This window comes from Podarcis erhardii (assembly GCF_964252035.2).
Source record: "Podarcis erhardii genome assembly, chromosome: 4".
NCBI classification, from domain to species: domain Eukaryota; kingdom Metazoa; phylum Chordata; class Lepidosauria; order Squamata; family Lacertidae; genus Podarcis; species Podarcis erhardii.
The window spans coordinates 35,208,768-35,229,432 of record NC_138508.1 but is presented as its reverse complement, the minus strand read 5'-3'; the positions used below and the strand labels follow the sequence as shown (position 1 = coordinate 35,229,432).

The following is a 20,665-nucleotide window of genomic DNA, read 5'->3' as shown; positions in this document are numbered from 1 at the left end:
GTGTATGAGTAGCTTCAAATATGTCTGTGTTTTCCCTATAATGTGCATCAATCTATATTATCTATTTCTGCATCATCTTTCTCTTACAGCAGTCCAGCAGCTGAAACATGCACTAGAGACCCAAGACTATTGCCATCAAACTCAATCAAGGAGGGTTAGCAAAAGAAAAAAGTCTGGTCTTGAAAATTCAGCAGTCTACGGTCTTCTGACCTAGGGTAGAAAATACTTACAGGCTAGTCAGACAGATAAAGGGCAGTTATTTCAAGTGGTAAGACTAAAGGGTCAAGTCTGTCTGTGAATTTGGAATATGTTGATATTAAGGCCAGTGCAGTCGTGATTGGATTTAGTTTCTGTTGTATAACACTGAACCCTTAAAATTTATCTATAGGAATCACTATGTAGAAGATGTAGAGACAGCAGCAGATTGTGAAGTATTACCACCCACAGCACACAGTAGGTTGAACTGTGTGAATCTGCAGAATCAGGCCTTTGTCAGACATTTTATTAAAGGGCAATGTGAGATTTACATTCAAAGAAAACTTTAAAAAATAATCCTTTCACCATTTTAAATGCCGTTCCATTGACATCTTTGGAAGATGGGCTAGACAGAACGATCAGATAGTATTGTGATCATACTGGTTCTTTTGCCAGAGACCAATATTTTCATAAACAGTTCATTATAGATCAATTCCCTTCCAACCATTATGACACAAAAGCCCATTAAATGTGGCACTGTAACTCTTAACTGACATGAATGTTGCCCATATCTTCTTGAGAAAAGGAAGTTAGGCTTCATGTTTGCATTAAAAATAGGCTTAAGGTAACAAATTCATCTGTCGGGCCTGAGTGAGAACTCGGCACTTTTTACAACGTAACATAAATTACAATAAATGGAATATATATGAAACATGTTAAAAATGGTCCACGCAAGGCGGGTTCCCAGGACTGGAAACAGTCTTCAGGCTATGTTCTCAACTGCTGTGTACCCATGAAAGGACCAAGTGCTGAGCAATCATATCAATCACCCAAGCCACAGCCAAGACATGACATTTCCTTTTTGGAAAAGGCCTTAACTGCTTGGCGGTGAACAATAATTCCTCACATGAGTGGTCTCCATTTTGCGAAAAGCAACATTTATTTATTTCATTGATTAATGCTTTCCTTTGAAGCATCTCAAAGCAATTCCACAATAACATAAAAATAAATATGAAACAACTGGGTATACAAAAGCCGTCAAAACAATTGCATATATAAAAACAGTTAAACCCATAACACAAAGCGCTTTTCTGGGAGTACTCAAGGGTATGTAGTACCGGCACTCCCCCCCCCTTGAATAAAAGTACTGATTACACATATATTATAAAAATCCAATCCAATCCAGGCACTTGCTGGGATAAAATTCTGTACTCCTGAATTGACCCAATACTATTTCTGACTTTTGTTCTTACCTCAGAAATTCTGACTTTTTAAAATAGAAAAATGGAAGATTTGCACAGCTTCTACAGATGTAGAACCCTTCACACTCCCATTTTTAAAGATCTGTGCTTTTGACATGGTCAACGACCTACTAAGCAGGTGAACTTAGCACAGCTCATTGCACGTTTCCTATAACCTCTTTGGTGAGCACCATTTTATAACCTCATTTTTTATTTAATTACTATTTTATTTGGCATAAAATACTAATATTAATAATAATTCAGTTCATATGCCACACTTTATCAAAAGATCCTAGAGCAATGCACAATATTAAATAATATTTTCTGGTGATAATGGATGAGTAATAATAATAATAATAATAATAATAATAATAATAATAATAATATATTATTATTATTTATACCCCGCCCATCTGGCTGAGTTTCCCCAGCCACTCTGGGCAGCTTCCAATCAAGTGTTAAAAACAATACAGCATTAAATATTAAAAACTTCCCTAAACAGGGCTGCCTTCAGATGTCTTTTAAAAATAAGATAGCTGCTTATTTTCTTCACATCTGATGGGAGGGCGTTCCACAGGGCGGGCACCACTACCAAGAAGGCCCTCTGCCTGGTTCCCTGTAACCTCACTTCTTGCAGTGAGGGAACCGCCAGAAGACCCTCGGAGCTGGACCTCAGTGTCCTAGCTGAACAATGGGGGGGGGGGTTCCTTCAGTTACACTGGGCTGAGGCCGTTTAGGGCTTTAAAGGTCAGCACCAACACTTTGAATTGTGCTCGGAAACGTACTGGGAGCCAATGCAGATCTCTCAGGACCGGTGTTATAACTCCATGATTACCAGCTTTCTTTCTTTCCTTCTTTTAAAAAAAGAGTACCGGTACGTTCTTGCCATTGGTAGAACCTGAGGAATGAGGCAAAATTTAAAGACACATTTTTGTATGTGAGAAATTGGCCTGCTCCCCCTTTCAGTGTTTTACTTCACCCCCTGAAAAAAACAAACCCCAAACCCCCAAAATTCCTGTGGACATCCATAATAGGTGGTTTCTCTGCAATTTTAGAGAGAGAAAGCAAAGAGGAATCATTTGAGCGGCATTCTGGGAATCTGCCCAGAGAGATCCACAACATTCTATTCTAGCACCAGCACCCTAGAACTGTGAATATAATGCAAATTATACAAATCTGTTCCATACATAATAAAATATGCAGCTTAAATTGATAGCTTTATAACATAAATATAGTCACAATTGCTAGTCATACTCGGTCCACATATGGATGCTCAACCCCTAAGTGAAATGTTATTATATGCAATTATCTAAATCAGCAGAAAATACTAGAACTGCAAAAGACCATCGTTTTTGACTCTTCAGCGGCTGTGTATTCAAACTTTCCATGTCACTGTTAGGTGGGAAGGATTAAATGCTGAGATCAATAGTGTCAGGCCATCACAGAAGAAAAAATTCTAAACACCTTTTGCATCATGTCATCAGTGGAGAAGCTGGAATACAAAGAGAAACAAATAAAAAAGCTTTGTTCTCAGCATCCACTTCTTAACTTTGTGAATTCATAAGGTAAATCAGTTGTTCTTCCAAAATGCAGTTCTTCAACATTGACACTTTCAAATATAAATCTGCCTGAAAGTCTTTGGGAGGTCTTTGATAAGTGGAAGATGGAATGTTGCCTCAGACCACTTGTTCATAAATATCTCTCTTGACAACTGAAGAAATCATTAATGTCTTCTATCCTACAGTCAATAAATAAAATGAAAGGAAGAGGAATTACTTCTGAAATGGTGCTGTGTTGAATAAAAAAAGTTATCTGCAGGATTTATTTATTTATTTAGGAATCAGGTTATTTAATTATAAAGAGAATTTTTTTAAAAGTCTGATTTTTCTTTATAATGACGAATGCAAGAAAAAATAATTCAGAGGTGGAAAATTACTTTGGTTTATATCAGAGGTCAGGGCCAGTTCTGTAGGGCAACAAGGTTAGACATTTGCCAGAACTCCAATACCAGTCAAGGACCCACCACCTTAAAGAGTGCTACCATTTCTGCTTTGCAGCGTATTCAAGAAACTCAGAATCAGCCTAGGAGAATTCTCCAGCCTGCCTTGGGACCTTAGGGTGAAGGGTAGTTAATAATAACAATAACAATAACAATAACAATAACAATAACAATAACAATAACAATAACAATAACAATAACAATTATAATACACCATCCTACAACCTATTGGGCAATAAAAACTAAGATCAGATCCACATAATATAGTTAAAGTAAATGACCCCCCCCCATAAGAATCCTGGGAACTGTAATTCCCTCCATAGAACTATAATTTCCAGCACCCGTAACAAACTACAGTTCCCAGGATCCTTGGTGGGGATGACATCATGTGCTTTAAATAGGCATTGGGTGTGCTTTAAATGCATGATGTGGATCTGCTTTAAATCAGGATGCTATTCTCCCTCCCCCAGGTGCCAGACACCCTCTTCATCCCTTAGAGAAAAGTATTTATACTGCTACTCGCCTCTGGCTACTGCCTGACTCTGCTCTCTGCCCACCTACTTTGAACAGCAGCTCCTCCCACCTGGACATAAAAGCTAACTGCATGCTACCGGCAGTTGATCAGAGCACTCTTTCAGTCTTCCCAGCGTGGTGAGCCAGTGATCTCCCCTCTTTGGGACCTTGCAAACTCAAGGTAAGAATGCTCCTATCTCAATTGCTTCAGCTGCATCCAGATGTTGTTGTGTGACATGTGCCAGCATTGCTAATAATCCTCTTGGGGCTGGGGATGCTGACAAGTAGCAAACTGTTTTCAGAATGAAAGAAAATGGCTTAAATTAATAGGAAATGTATAACATCTGTGGCAGTGTTTTTCCTTTCTGTATTTTATATGTCTCTATAAAGCAGCATGCCTGGAAATGTTATTTAACATTTTAAAATTCTGTTGTTGTGTTAAACTATGTTTCTGTCATTAAGTTATCAACAAAAATGTGGGCTTTCAAGAAGTGCAAAGATTTTCCTTAATACCAGGAAAAGGGCCTGTTGTCATATTTGGGAAAGCTCCCTCCTAACTTTTGGAAAGAGCATCTTTTCGCACATTTTATTGCTCTGCAAATAAGGCATGTTTGGATTGCTGCCTTCGTGGAGGAACACCGGTCAGGTGGGTGTTTGACAACGGAGCGAAGTTGTCAAGCCAGGAACCTTGAGAATATGCCTCGAGATCGAAGTCCCAATTCCTGAAAATAGAGGACAAGCTGTGCTGCACCTTCTTAAGGGATAAATTGCGTTAGATATCTCTGCCTGTGTAGCAGCATAAAGCAATAGATCTTCCACATGTTTCTTAGGCAGGGGCCAACAGTGAGCCAGTTATGTTTACATATGCTAGCCTCAATAGAAAGAGTGCTGGCACTGAATTAGAGGCATTAAAAGCAGAGGTTTTTGAAAGCATTTCTTAAATGCACCCCTCTAATTGTCTGTCCACAGAAATGCATTTCGTTTTCTGGGGGCAATTCTCACACTGCAAGTGAGCCAAGGCATTAGCCACATAAGTCCCCTTTCTAAAGGAATTCCATCATATAAACCCTAATCCAGGAATGCCTGCATAGAAACACAAGTGATCAGGAATTAGTATTGTGTAAGTAGGGGCAGTTAACTGTATCCAGAAAAACAGGGGCTGCGTAGCTTTATATATAACATTTTTGTACTCTTTAAGGCAGATCCATGCCATTTCATTCCTTTTCTGAACCCTGCTTTCCTATTACTGAATATTATTTCACACAGTTTCTCTCTAAATGCAGCCACACAGTTGGTGGGATGCCACAAATCCTGTATTAATTTAGTTTGGGAGGTGTGGTTTGATATAGTAAGCATTGCAATTCTTTTTATAGAGTAAGCAACTGAAATTTTATCTCATAGTAGCAGGAAAAAGTCCAACCGAAAGTTACGTAAGTGTCTGATGTCCTCTGAAATTGCTATTAAAGTACAGAACATTTTGCTAAGCTTTAGAGATGGGGGGGGGGGGCGAATCTGTACTTTTTGAAAAACAAATTGTGCACACATTTTTTTTGGACAAGAATAGCTCAATACATTCCTAAATTATTTCCTTATTCTTAAACTGTTGTTTGAGCACACTCTTTATTATTATTATTTACATAGATATTGATAATCAAGTTTTAGTCTTTAGCAAAAATAATAAAATGAAACAAGCCACATACAACTGAGGGGGGGAAACTTGCAAGGCTATAATTTAAGGAATGCGCTATCTGAAGAATTCAGGTTAAAATAAGATCCTACTGTGAAATTCCATTTATCATGCAAGTTTTTCTTAACCAAATATGTCTGAAAATGTACTTCAAGTAGTATTCCCAGAAGGAAACACTTGACAAAATGTGTTTAACACAGAATAGCTGCATGTGTTGAAAGTGAGACACTGCTGTAAATCGAGCTGGTTTGTTTGCTTTTGTAGTGTGTAGTGGCAGATTTTTGATTAGCAAAGAGGAATATTCCTGATACAAACTAAACTCTCCTACAGGTGCCTTTCCCGCCTTGAAAAATAGGTCAGGAGTTCAGAGAAGTGTCACTTTTCAGCATTGGACTGACCAGAGGAAATTAAGCAGTGCCTAGCTTCAGAAATGATTATCTATCTCCAAATGTGTTTTTGGGGAGGGAGGAGGGCAGCTTGTTAGAACCATATATTTTATGGCAGTATTGGCACTGAAATCCATCTATAGAGTGAGGTCAATGCAGGAAAGGCTGTTGAGTTAGATCAAGAAAAGAGCACAGAAGTGGAACACAAATGTACCACATTGTAAAAGGGTGGTATTCTCAGCAGTTTCCTGGCACTCCAGTTGGACACAGGGTGTTGGTGTGTACAGGACTGCTGTGGCCACATCCACACCACATATTTAAAGCACTTTCATTCCACCACATGTCAAGGCTTCTCCCAAAGAATCATGGGAATTGTAGTTTGCCGGGGTCTCAGAACAACTTTCAGCTCTCTTAAGACACTACAGTTTCCAGGATTCTTTGGGGGGGGGGGAAGCCATGACTCTTAAACTGGAATAAGAGTGCTTTAACTGTATGTTACAGATGTGACCTGAGATTTCCTGGAATATACTTACTCCATTGTTCATCGCCTCACTGCGGAAAGAGGGTTGGGTCCAGACTTATTCATATGTAGAGTCGACCTATGGAGGATATCAATGGGACTTGTTAGTCATGGCTTACATAAGTCCCACCATAGGAGCCATCTCTTAGGGGCTGAGGTCCCTTCGCCCCCCCCCAATAAAATATTTGAGGGGGCTGGGTCCCCCCAAAGTTGATGGGCATTGCCATTAACACGGGGGGGGGTGCCATATCATGTGATCGATTATGCAAGGCAAGGCTTACCTGTCCCCCTTACTTTATTCAAGTTTACACCCCTAAGCCCCACTTATTTCAATGGGTCTAACTTGGAGTATAATTGGTCTAGAACCAGCCTAGAATTTGAATGCCTCTTGCATAAGAGAACATAAGAAGAGCCAGCTGGATGAGATCAATGGCCCATCTTGCCCAGCATCTTCTTCCCACAGTGGCCAAACTGGATCATAGGAGCGCTCTCCCCTCCTGTGGTTTCCAGCAACTTGTATTCAAAAGCATCACTGCCTCTGATTGTGGAGGCAAAGCATAGCCATCATGGCTAATAGCCATTGAGATAGCCTTATTCTCCATGAATTTCTCCAGTCTTCTTGTAAAGCCATCCAAGTTGGATGAACATTCTCTATGACAGAATAGTATTTTGACCTGTTTTACAGTTTGCTCCATATTTTCTGTTCAGAAGATTTTCCTTCCCTCTCGCACTCTCCAAATGTCCTAGCTGCAGTGTTCTGGCTCTCTCAAGAATTCATTGGAGTTCAAAGAAAAGTCAGCGGTTTATTTCATTGTGATACGTAGTCATTTTTAACATTTGCTTCCCCTATGTTTAAGGCTGTTAGCTATTATATTTGGGGGATGATTGTAATTTCCACATAAATTCCAAAATTACAGCTTTCTGACTTGCTTTGAGCCCTCTTGAATTCTAACAGTTGGGTTTCAAATAAGGCAAAGTGAACTGCTGCTTTCCTGATGGATATTCTCCTGCCTGAATGTTATCCACAGTCCATAGTTCTTTTCAGATGGATATATTAATTTGTTTCTCTCTGTGGTTTTCTCAGTCTTTTGTTGAAGGCCTGTTCTTAAATCTGTTGAATGAAAGGGGGGGGGGACCCTGCTTTGTTGGAAAAACACTTTGGTTTAATTTGAGCATTCTTTACAGTAAAGGCTCCCTGCTCCGTGATATTCACCCAGGTGTAATACTAAACTATGGTTTAGCACAGTGGTTGCTGACCTTTTTGGACCAATGGGCACATTTTCAATTTTGAGAGTGTGTTGAGGGTTCCAGACACAAAATAGTTCCAGGGGAGAGGGGATAACAAAAAATGGCTGTCATGGGGAACATGGAATCACACAAAATTAGACAGGCCACCCTGGACAACCTTCCATGGGAATCTTCCACTGGTCCCGATTGTGGAGATCACACAATGTTGATTTTGCACATGCACACACACACTGATGCTGTTGATGCCTAATAGCATCAGGGAGCATTCCTCAGTACCAGAAAAAAATATACAAGGTGGAGAGGCAGGGATACTTCCAGTGTCTGGCGGTGCTGGGATGGGTAGTGTGATAGGCTCAAACAGCTGTGGAGAGGGAGGCAGGGCTTGTGGCTCACATTGTGAAGATAGGTAAGGCGAGAGTTCAGGTTGAAGGAACCTTCCCCACCTGGACCCTCCCCAGCATCCTCATCCTCAGGCTGTCCCAACTGTGGCAGAGACTTCCCCATCCCACCAGAGCCCTCCCCTGGGTACTCAGGAAACCATCCATCTGCCTTGTTCTGACTTGGCCAGCCCGTGACAGGAATATGAGGTCTGGAAAGTTCCAGGCAGTGCTTAATGCCTACAATGAGAGATATTTAGATTCAAACCTACCTGAAACTCCTAACCCTCTGTCTCAAAAGTCAATTCCTCTAAATCCACAGTGGTCTACTGTTGTGTGCCAATGGTCTGTCAAAACCCTCCACCCTATATGTGGGTGGCGAAACTGGAGGGACAATTTTGCCAAGTTTCTCTAGAATGAGGAGAAACTCTCCAGCAGGTTGCTAGGAGTGGGGCTCACCTTTAGCAGTGGTATTAACACAGCTTCTGTTTATTTCCTATAGTGTGTGGGGGTGTGAGATTGCTGTTGCTGCTCACTGGCAACAAAGGCAGTTGTCATGGCAGCATGGCCATCATTTTGCGTCTTCCAGGGCAGTGGGGTGGGGGAGAATGGTGACCACGAAAAATGAACTAAAATGGTGGAGAATATTTGGAGATAATTATGCAATGTAGTCTTCATTTTTTAGGGGAGTGAGGAAAAAGTGGGGGACAAGATAATTTCTCAGAAAAATATCTTGGCTTTAGTTCAGATGAGCAATGGCAGGAATTCAATAAATTGTGTGTGGATAACAGAAATGTGCCTACTGACCACTCCCCTTTCACTCTGGCATGCATGCCAGCCATGCCCTGTGACAGTGTTCAACATTTGTGAGACAGTAACCCTACAAACATGAAAAGTTTTTCCACTCCCAGTCTGCAGGAAGAACTTGGGCAGGCAAGCTGTATGTGTGTGGCAGAATTCCTGGCCACTAGGGGTCTGAGTGTCATGGCGTTTTTCTGGTACCTTATCACACACTTATTGGCTGTTGGCATGTATGTGGAAGTGGGACCCCTTATGCGGAACCTAGCTTTAGTTATTCAGTGATAAGAGAAAGGGTCTTGACACATATTCAAAAGAGCCTTCTTCTGTATTATTTGTGTAATTCAGGGCTTTCCCATTAGAAACAGATTTCTGGTCTCTGTCCAGTTGAGCCAATATTTGGTTTCAGGTGTTACCACCTGCAATGTGCTCTCCTGATATGTTGCCCACTTCCTGCCCTCAGATGTTATCCTAATAGGCTGAACCAATAGCATGACCAGGCATCCTGTAAGATTGTTTTCACAAATGTACGTTTTTGATGTGTGTCATTTGACTGGAACCACATATTGGCTAAAATGCATGTACAACATTCACATTGGCATTCTTCCACTATCCAGTCAGTCTGGTGTCCTTCAGATGTTTGGCTGGGGATGATAGAAGATTTAGTCCAAACCATCTAGAGGACACCAAGTTGGTGAAGGCTGATCTAGTCCATATTAATTTGCACAAGTGACCTCTTCCAGACTAACAAGTTTCTTAGAGTTTTTGCTTTAATGCAGGGGTGAGGAACCTGCAGTCCTCCAGATACTGTTGGACTCCAGCTCCCATCATCCCCAACCTTTGGCACATGCTTGCTGAGGCTGATGGGAGTTGGAGTCCACAAAGAACTGGAGGGTCACAGGTTTCCCACCCCTTGTACCTTGTCACTTCTCACTTCTAGTGCATTGATCAGTTCTGTTTGTGGTTTATATCAAGGGGCAAAAGTGATACAGTGTTTACCAGTGGTGATTTTTACCAGACAAACTAATAGCTTTAAATATGCAGGGAAACACACAAACTTGTTTTCCCACATTAAGACACTGTCTGCTTTGCAAGCCGTTTTGTTTACATGTGCCACATTTCATCAAGTTGAATTAGGAGTTACAGAAGACAGGAAGATGTAAGATTCTTTTTGCCGTTTTAATGATCTAATGAATTGGTCATGCTGCAGTGTTTTGACTTGACTTATTCTACACGCAGAATGGAATTGCAGTCCAGAGAGATCAAAAAACAAGTTGAGGGCTTCACATTTTATATGATAGCTGAGCGCAACAGAACTGAACCATCTGGAACTGCTAGTATCACTCCTTTGTAAGTTGTGCTTTCATGGGACATGATCTGGCCAAAGATTTAGGTTGCAATTGTAAACTTCTTTATGAATAAACATGCATGGGCTTGTATTACACACATCTTATTTTCAATGGGAAAGCTAAGCAATTTTTAAAACCTTTATTCTACCTCCATGTTTAGCTTCATCCTTTTATTTTGCTTAAATTTGCTTTGGTCATGAGGGCTGCAAACTTGACTGCTATGTAATATGACAAGACGATGTCAAGATGTCATGTACCAGTCCATGTACCATGCATAGATAAATGAAAATAACATTACATTATGGAAATGCTTTGCAGAAATGTGTATATTAGGCAAAAATGCGTCAAAAATTGTACTTATTAGGAGAAAGTTGGACTTAAATGCTGATTAATTTTCACAAGCATTTTAAATTGCAAACTGTTTTTTTAAAAAATAATTTTTTATTAAGATTTTAAAGGTTACAGAAAAAAGATAAAAAGAAAACAGTCGAAGAAAAAACAGAAAAAACAGTACATATAAAAAAAATCATCAAAAAACAGAAAAAAGAAAAAAAGAAAAAAGAAGAAGTAAAAAACAAGTCAAACCTTTAACTCACTTACTTACATTCACTTATTTCCTTGACTTCCTCACGCCTCCCATTTTTGTATTCTAATTCAATTAGATATTCCAGCAAATCCTTCCAACTTTGTTTTTATCCTAATAATTTATCTTAACATACTATAATTCCCCTCTTTGTATTCTAATTCATATAGATATTTCAGCAAATCCCCCATCCTATCCTTATCCATATATCTTATCTTAATATACTATAATTTCCCATTCTTTCTTTCACCAAATAACCATCCACCTTTACTTTATTTAATCTTATTTCTCATCAAAACTTATATATCTGTACTTATTCTTAAAACATTTTCCCCAGGGTCAAAAAAGATTCCATTCCACGATTTTCCCATCTCTCATTAAAAGAAAAAAAACCAAATTATATTATATACACTTTAAGTTCCCAATCTTCTTCCACCAGATCCCCTCCCCGGTTTCGGCCCCTAGCAATAGTTCCATCAATCTCGGAAAACCATCAACCTGGAGATCTCAAGTCCGAGGCTCTCAAGTCTCTTTCATGTCCCCTCTGCCGGTCTTTTTGACAATCTTTGGTGTTGAAAACCAGATCTTGGGGAAGCTCCAACCCAACGGTAATCATATTCCTTCCTGCCAAACTTCCATAGTTAAAAACAGGGCCTATAGGATATTCCAAATCTTGTTTCACACTCCTTTCAAATCCAAAGGCCCCCGAAACTCCAGCCTCCACCTGGCTGAGATTTGTATCCCAAAGCTCATTTGATCTCCACATAGGGTGATCTCTCCGTCTTTCATTTTCCAGACCAAGCCAGGCTTCCATCTCCAAAAATTTGCTTCTCCTAGTTGCCATCATGTGATGCCTCAAATTGTAGTCCACCATTTGCCTCTCTAGGGTTACGGCTCTCCCTTTCATCACTTTAATCACAACATGATTCTCCTTCTCAAATTTTTCAATTTGTTTTCAATTTGTTCAGTTGGAAGAGGTTCCTGTGCCGAGTTCTTGTCAACTTCTTTACCAATACCCACTTTTGTTCCCAAGATTAGTAGCCATAACATTTATCTGGTCTTGCAGCTTTCCCAAGAGATAAAATGTCCTGTTCAGTTCACACTTGTTTTCCTTCCCGACCGCCATCCTTAAACAGTCCAAGGTGTTTCTCAGTCCAAGGTGTTTCTCAGTCCAAGGTGTTTCTCAGTCCAAGGTGTTTATCTTTAAAAGCAATTTCCTAGCTGCTTCCTTACGACAATATCCCAAAGCTCCCTCTAGGGGGATTCAAGTTACTTTTCACTCCTTCCAGCACAGACCCAAAGGTCCCATACGTTAAATTGTAACAGTTCCTTCCTTCTTTTTAAATGTAAGATTGTAACAAAAACAGACAGTAGAAACAAAGTCCTTCTTTTGTATCTTGACAGCTAACTTGACAGCTGTCAAATTTATCTATTCACCATCAGCGGGCTCTCACAGACCACTCCCGGGTTTAGGGAAGTGGCGCTTCAATTCCCGAATTTTAACCTTCTCCTGCAGGCTCCCCTGCTTCAAAAAAAAATAAAATATTGATGGTAGTTTCAATCAGTGGAATTTAAATCCTTTACATAAAACTCTCCATGACCTTAGTTAACAGGTTCTTTGCTTCAGTTTATTTACAGAAAGGGGAGGCGGACTTCCTGTTTAGACCTTCCCCGATCGGTGCCAATTTAAAAATACTTTAAAGATCCAATTTCCATTCTACTCACGGGTTGTTGTTTGAAATCCAATTGTCCACAAGAAAAAGTCAGCGCTCTCCGGCAACGGCTACGTGGCTTCACTCCGTAAAAATAGCGGTCGATTCAAAACACCGCGCCGCTCACCCCACGTCACTTCGGAACCCCCAAAAAGGGGTTTCCCTGTGGGTGTCAGCCGAATCCCACGTTCCCAGGCTTCATCCGCCTGGGATTTCTAAAGGGTCTCCGCCTTCGCCGCGGCGGCACGACCCGAATTCCACGGAGCAGGTTCCTCTCAGTCAGAGGAATGCCGCCATTGCCAATGGCGCTAACCTGGAAGTCTCTTTTTAAATTGCAAACTGATGTGGAAATGTGAAGTCTTGAACTTAAGAAACTGTGAGAAACTAAAACTGACAGATTAGCCCATCCCTATATACAACCCAGTGGTTTAACAGCATTCATCCTGGGATGGCTAGGATGTAATATCCCATTCTGCCATAGAAGCAGGCTGCATTTAAACCAATTCTTGCCTAAATCTAATGAGTGATCTTAACAATTTCTTTGGAGCAGGTTGCTACCTACAGCAAAATGCTGTGCTTCTTTGTTACAAAAGCCAAGCAGTAAAAAGTCATGTAAGGATGAAAAATCCCTGAGACTGAGGCAGACTAGTTGTGATTGTTATTTGCAGCTGGCCAGTTGGGATGAACCACCCCAAGGCCTACAGATTGACTGAGATTTCAACTCTCCACTTGAAGATTTTGATGATGTGCTGAGTGATCCCTGTAATGGTGTCTTGAAATAGTTATTAGCTGAGCATGTTCCAAAAATGCAGGCTTTAGGCCCCTCTCAAGCCAATGAGTGTTGAGTCAAAACATTTTGTTTCGGCAAGTCAAAACAAAATGTCTCCAAAATGTCCAAACAAAATAAAACATTTACACATTTTTTAAAAATGTCATACTGGAATGTTTCATCTCAAATGTTTCTGAAATTTCGGTTTTAAAAGAACCCACCAAAACGTTTAAAAGATCAAATTTCTCCCAGTTGAAAAGAAATAAGAAGTTTGCAGTTGTTTTTGGAATGGAAAATATATTTCTTACCCAACCCTATGCAGCTGCTGTTTGCCAGCAGAATTTCATAGATGAGTTAGTGGTAATTTGCCCTTGCTAATTCTGTCAAAGGAAGATGAGTTCTGTAAAGGCATGCAAAATGACATAATTTTTCTGAAGTTTTGCGGAAGACAATGAGTGGTGATGAGACAGAGTTTTTCCTTCTTCCATTCCATTCCATTTATTCCAGAAGTTCCTCAGGATGGCCTCTCTGTGTTATCCTCAACACCCTGTGGTAGTTTAGAGTGCAGTGACTGGCCAAGGTTCCTGTGACTGAGTGGGGATTTGAATCATAGAATATATATTTTTTGCACACCGCCTTGGTGGTTTTGCGAATGGCAGTATCAGAAGTATTTAAAAAGAAGGAAGACAGTTTCAGAGCTGCTCACATTTCGGATTCTAAAAACATACAGCAGAAAAACAGAACAGAGCAGCTTAAACCCCAGTTTGTATTATAGGCACTTTCTGTGACACCTCTTGAAATACGATGCTTATTTTCTGAGACTTTTCTTTATGGCAGGGTTGGGTTGGTTGTTGGGATGGAGTTGGCTTGAATTTGTAGCATGGACATAACCCATGGCACGCAAATACCCTTAGATCCATGCAAAAGTTATTCATTTCTGGTTCTGGTGAGGGGGCGAGATACTGAATGCATCCAGCCCTCTTGTTCTGAGAATTCACTGGTGTTCTGTTTTCCACTTCTCTCTGCTGTCTGGCTGGGTGGCCAACAGCTTGCAGTGCTAAGGCTGCGCACACTATTCCCAAGGCTGCGAGTACACGGTAAGTGGATGACTGCTATGTCTGTGCATGTTTCTTCGATCATTTGTTCCAAGGTCTTCTCCACAACTGCAGTAGGAAGGCACTCCTGTGACAAGAGAGTTCCTGGTAGCCAAAAACACTCTGCAAACTAGGCCCTGCCAGTGCAGCAGTAACCAAAGCAACCTTCTGTCAATAACTACTGAATATGGGCAACCTTCACACCATAAAAGGAAAGTGCTATGACACTGCTGTAAACAGCCATGGCTTTCCTGCAATGAATTCTGGGGACTGTAGTTTGTTAAGGGTGCTGAGAGTTAGTAGGACACCCCCTATTCCCCCTCACAGAGCTACGATTTTCTGAGTGTTTTAATACCCAATCCCTCTCAGCACCCTTAACAAACTACAATCCCCATAATTATTTGGGGGAAGCTATGACTGTTTAAAGAGGTACCATAGTGGTTTGAATATATGCTGCAAATGTGGGTGTGGTTGCATTATGACTACTGTGTCTGTCAACATTCTTAGGAGTATATTTATGTAGGGCTAGTTTTTGCATAATGCCTTGTCCCTTGGGTCTTGTATTCTGCTCTCTGAGTTGGTGGTTTTCATTATAGCAGAGACAGATTACTGTATTCAATACAGGGTTGCCTGCCATCTCAAAATATACCTGTCTCCCAACAACAAACCCAGTTGATATCAGTCAGTGCTGTATTTCAGAACCTACATTCAGAACCCATGTCTGTTATTTAAAATAATTTCTTTGCAAACTACTGAACTGAGGCCTGTTGTATGTACAGTATTCCGGTGTTTCAGATAGCAACTTCTTATTCTTCAGCTAAAGCTGTCAATATTAATGGTAGGTTGTTGTTAAAATAAATAAATAAAATACTGTCCTTCATCACAAGATATCAGGACGGTTACATATTTGAGGCAATGGTTACTTCAAATTAGTTACATCAAGTTCATGTTTTTTCTTTCAGAATTCTGGCATGAATTCCATTATTTCATTCATTCAGCTTCTCTGCTGAATTCCTGTGGTGTCACCTTCCTTTTTCCTGGTGGTCTAATGGCATACTGATCCCCATGGCCTACTGATTATTTGGCAAGTTTTCCATTTAAAAAAAAAGAAAATTCTTAAAATTAGTGAATTCCCTGTTTGTCTTATTGAATATATTTTGATTTAGTAAGTTTAAATATCTTGGGCTTTATCCTACCAGACATATTTTTAATGTGCATTTATTATGATTTGTGCTCATGGCTGTAGCAGGGCAGTTATACGCGATCCCACTTTCCATGCTATTTGTGACTACAAATGTTTTGGAGGAGACATACTGATTTGTTTCCAAACAGTGCATGTCCCCTAAGTTCCTGCTGCAATCCTGTAACTTTCTATACGTTCAAGTACTGCAGAAGCCGGTCGGGGTGGGGGTGGGGTATCTGTTTTCACTGCCACACTCCACTCCAACTTTTGTTCTTTGGTTCTCATCACCTTAGTTTTTATGCCTCCACTCCAGTTCTATGCAGAGTTGTGATCCATCATACAGGCAGAAAAATAGATTTTGGCTGCTTGCCTCAGGCAGCTGCAGAATGAGCAAGAGATATTCAGTAGAGCTGAGTTGAAATTTCTCAGAAGACATTTTTTCTGAGATGTCTCTTTTTCTTATCCCACTCGCCAAGGAGAAAAGGCCATGGCTGACTTTTTCTAAATATTCCTCACCATGTTTTTTAATTGGCTGCCATTACCTTCCCACTCCTCTCGGGGGGGAAACACACACACACACACACACACACACACACACACACACACACTATATATCCTGGAATGATGCTAGATCTAGGTCACTGTGAAAGATGTAAAAATGGTGACTAGGTCGCTGAAAGAATTGCTGCTGTTGCCAGGGCAGTGGCAACATAAAATAAAGGGTGCGGAAGGGGAAGAGAAAACCTGAGGGGAAGAAGAAGAAAAAACCCTTGCAGCTACTAGTGCTAATAAGGAGCGTTGACACTGAGAAGCTGTTGGAGAATTTCTTCTCCCCTGGAGAAAATAGATGAAATGACGCCTGCAGTTTCTCTGCCCACTGTTGAGGGTGTAGAGTTCTGAGAAACCATTTGTGCACAGCTATTGTATTCAGTTTTCCAGCATTTCTATGGGATATAAAAAAGGTTTTATATTTTTATATATGTTGAAAGGCACAAAGAGTGGCTAGGAAAACCCAGTCAAATCAGCAGGGTATAAATAATAAAATTACTATCATTATTTTTATGGAATAAGACATCCCTATTTTCATCAGAGAAATCTTTGGGGTGTATGTGATTGGGGAGATATCTGTGGAGTTCTGAGCATCCTGACTGGGGTCTTTGATGGGACTCTCTGAAGATATACAAGCCCTAAATAATCATGGAAGGGATATACCCACAATGTGCTTAAAAACAGATTCCATGTTTAGGAGTCAGCAAAATGGTAAAGAGGTGAAAGAAGCTTCCTTTAACACAGGAGTGGGCAACCCTTTTCATAGGGTTGCCATATTCTGGGGATCAGAAACCTGGACACGCCGCCGCCACCACCACCATTGGGGCACATCCAGAATTCACAATAGCTCTCCTCTTCACTCCTTACAAAGAGAGGAAATGAGTGGAAAGGGGCCAGGAACTGCACTTTTGGCCCCACCACAAGAGTATGTGGTCCTCCCACCCCAGCCCTGGACCTGCTGTCCATGTGTGAGCATGGCTGTATGTCTGGGGAGGGACATGGGTGGTGCTGTGGGTTAAACCACAGAGCCTAGGACTTGCCGATCAGAAGGTCGGTGGTTCGGATCCCTGCAACAGTGTGAGCTCCCGTTGCTCAGTCCCTGCTCCTGCCAACCTAGCAGTTTGAAAGCACGTCAAAGTGCAAATAAATAAATAGGTATCGCTCCAGTGGGAAGGTAAACGGCGTTTCCGTGCGCTGCTCTGGTTTGCCAGAAGCGGCTAAGTCATGCTGGCCACATGACCCGGAAGCTGTATGCCGGCTCCCTTGGCCAATAAAGCAAGATGAGCGCCGCAACCCCAGAGTTGGTCTCGACTGGACCTAATGGTCTGGGGTCCCTTTGTCTTTTTTGTGTCTGGGGAAGGAGAAAGGCTTTGCTATTTTAGTATTGACCTGAGGCTTCCCCAGAACACAAATCATCCAGAGTTCCAATATCTAGGGAAGCCTCCATGCAAAGGATGGCCTTCAGATGGCTATGCTAAAGCGTGGGTGGCAGGCTGGGGTGGCAGGACTGGGGTGGAACTGTGTGACCTGTGGGCAGGGCCAGGATCACTGTTTCTTAGCCTCTGTCTTCTCTCCTTCCCTGTTTGCACAAGTAGTATGTGAAGTAGGATACTACTGCGCTACAGAAATGTCTGCATTTCATTTTTTCAAAAATTCAGGGGACCATGCAGTCCCCTACGGCAATGAGCACAATGCACGCTCTCTCTTTCTCTCTGTGTGGCTTTGATTGTCCCCTAAATCTTAAGTCTCCCTGAGGAATTTTAAGCTTTAATGTTAAGACTCAGCTTGCCAAATGCAACACTTTTATATTATGGATTCCCTACCCCACTCCCCAAAATCTCAGTCCAGCAGCATTCGTAAGGGAGAAAGCCAAATTAGACGGACATAAATTGTTTCTTTCTTTTTTATTTTTACAAGCAAATTTAACTAAGGAGAATTGGCCCGATCCTACTTTGTGCTAAATTTAATTCAGCTCCACTTTAGAACAGTTAAGCCAGCACCTTCCACTGGCATCCACTTCTTATAAAGCACATTCTTTGAAAGAGGAAAGAAATAACTCTCTGCTCATTTCCACTTGGCCAGCAGATGAAATGTGCCATAGTAGCATTCACATTGTTTGCTGCAGAAAATGCTAATTTGGACTTTAGGAAGAAAGTCCCTCATGTTTTAGTTGTTCCAGAAATGCCATTACTTGTCAGTGTGCGCTGGAAGTGAAGAACAAGGCAATGTTGAAAAGTGAGCTTTCCAAAACAGTCCAGGCCAAAGCTGATTCTTTGGTTTTTCATAAGTAGTAAATCATATCTTTAGCTTCAAAGGGGACACGGCCACAACCCCAAACCAAAAGACTTGGGATCATCAAAGAGCTCTGTGCTCTCCATTAAACAGCTTTGTCCAGCCCTGCTGAGAAGGATACAAGAAAACATTTTTTTTACATATGGAATGGATTCTCTAAGGATATGCTGACCATGGTCAAAAGTATTGTGAAGTTTCCAGTCCCTTCCCCGTGTGAGTCTTGGTTGGCCTGTGTGGCATGTTGCCAACCCACCACAGCTGTCAATCAGGGTGAAACAAGAGTGGAGCCTTCTCAGAACTAAACAAAAATGAAGCATCTCAGTGCTTGGGAAGAGTACAGTTGCAAGGATGCGATATAGTAATAATAATAAATTACTGTATAATAATACATTTTTATTTACCCTGCCGTTCCTGGTTCAGAAAACCGGGCTCAGGGCAGCTAACAACAAATTTAAAACACTTAATTGATGCAACGAAAACAGCATAAAATACAGTATAAAACATGAATAACAATATTCAGAATTCAAAAATCAATTTGGGGGAAAATCCATCCAATAAACATTAGATAATCACCAGGGCTAGCTAGCTAAATTAGTCCTATTTGTGCCAGCGAGGAGACCAGGGGAGAATTAGCTGTGGGATCCCAGAGCGGGTAATCTTCATAAAAAGGGAAGGGGGAGGGAAGGAAGGGGAATAAAATGATGGGTTGGGGTCAGAGGCAGGATGGATAGGGGTTCCTATGTCAAAATTTGAATATTTTGCCATGCAGGGTGGGAAATGGCCAATTTGTCAACATGGATGACTCCTTAAAGCCTGATGCTTACATCATGCAGAAAGAGCTAACTGTGAAGTCAGATGTGGTTGCACATCTGTCCATGGGCACTCTTGGCTGTGCAGAGAGGCTCCAATTTGTGAGGGAGTTTCTGGGGGCAGACTGATGTCATGCATGCAACACCAGGAGGAGTCGAATGCTACAGCAGCATGGCTTCAATGGCTGGCAGCTCCTGCTGCTGCTGCTGCTGCCACTGCCGCTGCCACCAGCCAGGAACTGCCGCATGGCGCACAATTCCCTGCTTGCCCAGGGACTGCTTCCTGCCTCCTTCCCCTGTGCGGCAGGAGAAGGAGAAGGAGCCGGCTGTTGAAGCCACACCATGCTTGGCTCCACGCTTGGTGTCCTCTGCCCCCTGATTTCTTCAGACATTGAGGCACCCAGCCTCTCCTCAAAAAAATTGAAGGGGCCCCAAAGAGCTCAGCCTCTAGGAGAGGTCACTGCTGAATGTGCAGAACCATAATATGGCTCTTCTCCCATGGCAAATGTTTTTGGAGCTGAATGCTAAAGTTGTAAGCTCACCTATGTAGGTAAAAGACTTGATAGACCTCAGTGGGATGGTTTAACTTGCATACGGTTATGATATCAATTGACACAACTAATCACAGTTAGAACAGGCCACAGTTCCCTGCATTTGGACATCACAAGGAGAAAAGCTGGTAGGAGATGGGTTGATGGTATGAGCCTAAGGCTCATGCAGACTCAATGCTAAAACCATGGTTTAGACTGCAAACCATGCTTCAGCATTAAGTCTGAACTATGCTTATAAATAGGGATGCAGGTGGCGCTGTGGGTTAAACCACAGAGCCTAGGACTTGCTGATCCAGAAGGCCGGTGGTTCGAATCCCCACAATGGGGTGAGCTCCCATTGCTCGGTCCCTGCTCCTGCCAACCTAGCAGTTCGAAAACACATCAAAGTGCAAGTAGATAAATAGGTACCACTCCAGCGGGAAGGTAAATGGCGTTTCCGTGCGCTGCTCTGGTTTGCCAGAAGCGGCTTAGTCATGCTGGCCACATGACCCGAAAGCTGTACGCTGGCTCCCTTGGCCAATAAAGCGAGATGAGCGCCGCAACCCCAGAGTCAGCCACAACTGGACCTAATAGTCAGGGGTCCCTTTACCTTTATGCTTATAAATGATTGCAGATCAGTGTGTTAAGCTGGATTTGGTTTTGACCATGAGTGACCTGCATTGTCTTTCAACCATTCCTCATACGACTCACCTTCCAGACCCCAAGCCATCCTGGTTGTCCTCCTCTGCTTATGCTCTAGTTTGTCATTCTCTTTGAAATATGGTGCTCAGAACCAGACACAGCACTCCAGTGTGATATGACCAGTGCAGC

At 41.7% G+C, this 20,665-nt stretch overlaps 1 protein-coding gene across 6 annotated transcripts in view; it reads left to right on the top strand.

Moving 5' to 3' along the window:
• The first annotated feature begins 3,877 nt into the window (after positions 1–3,877).
• COL8A1 (collagen type VIII alpha 1 chain) overlaps positions 3,878–20,665 on the top strand; it is a 94,139-nt gene continuing 77,351 nt past the window's right edge. For 5 of the 6 annotated variants that reach the window (XM_081859696.1, XM_081859701.1, XM_081859699.1 and 2 more), the window contains exon 1: positions 3,879–4,129. The gene's annotated coding sequence lies outside the window, so the exon portion shown is untranslated. Of the gene's footprint in view, positions 4,130–20,665 lie in introns of all 6 variants that reach the window. The other variant, XM_081859702.1, reaches the window with a different exon arrangement.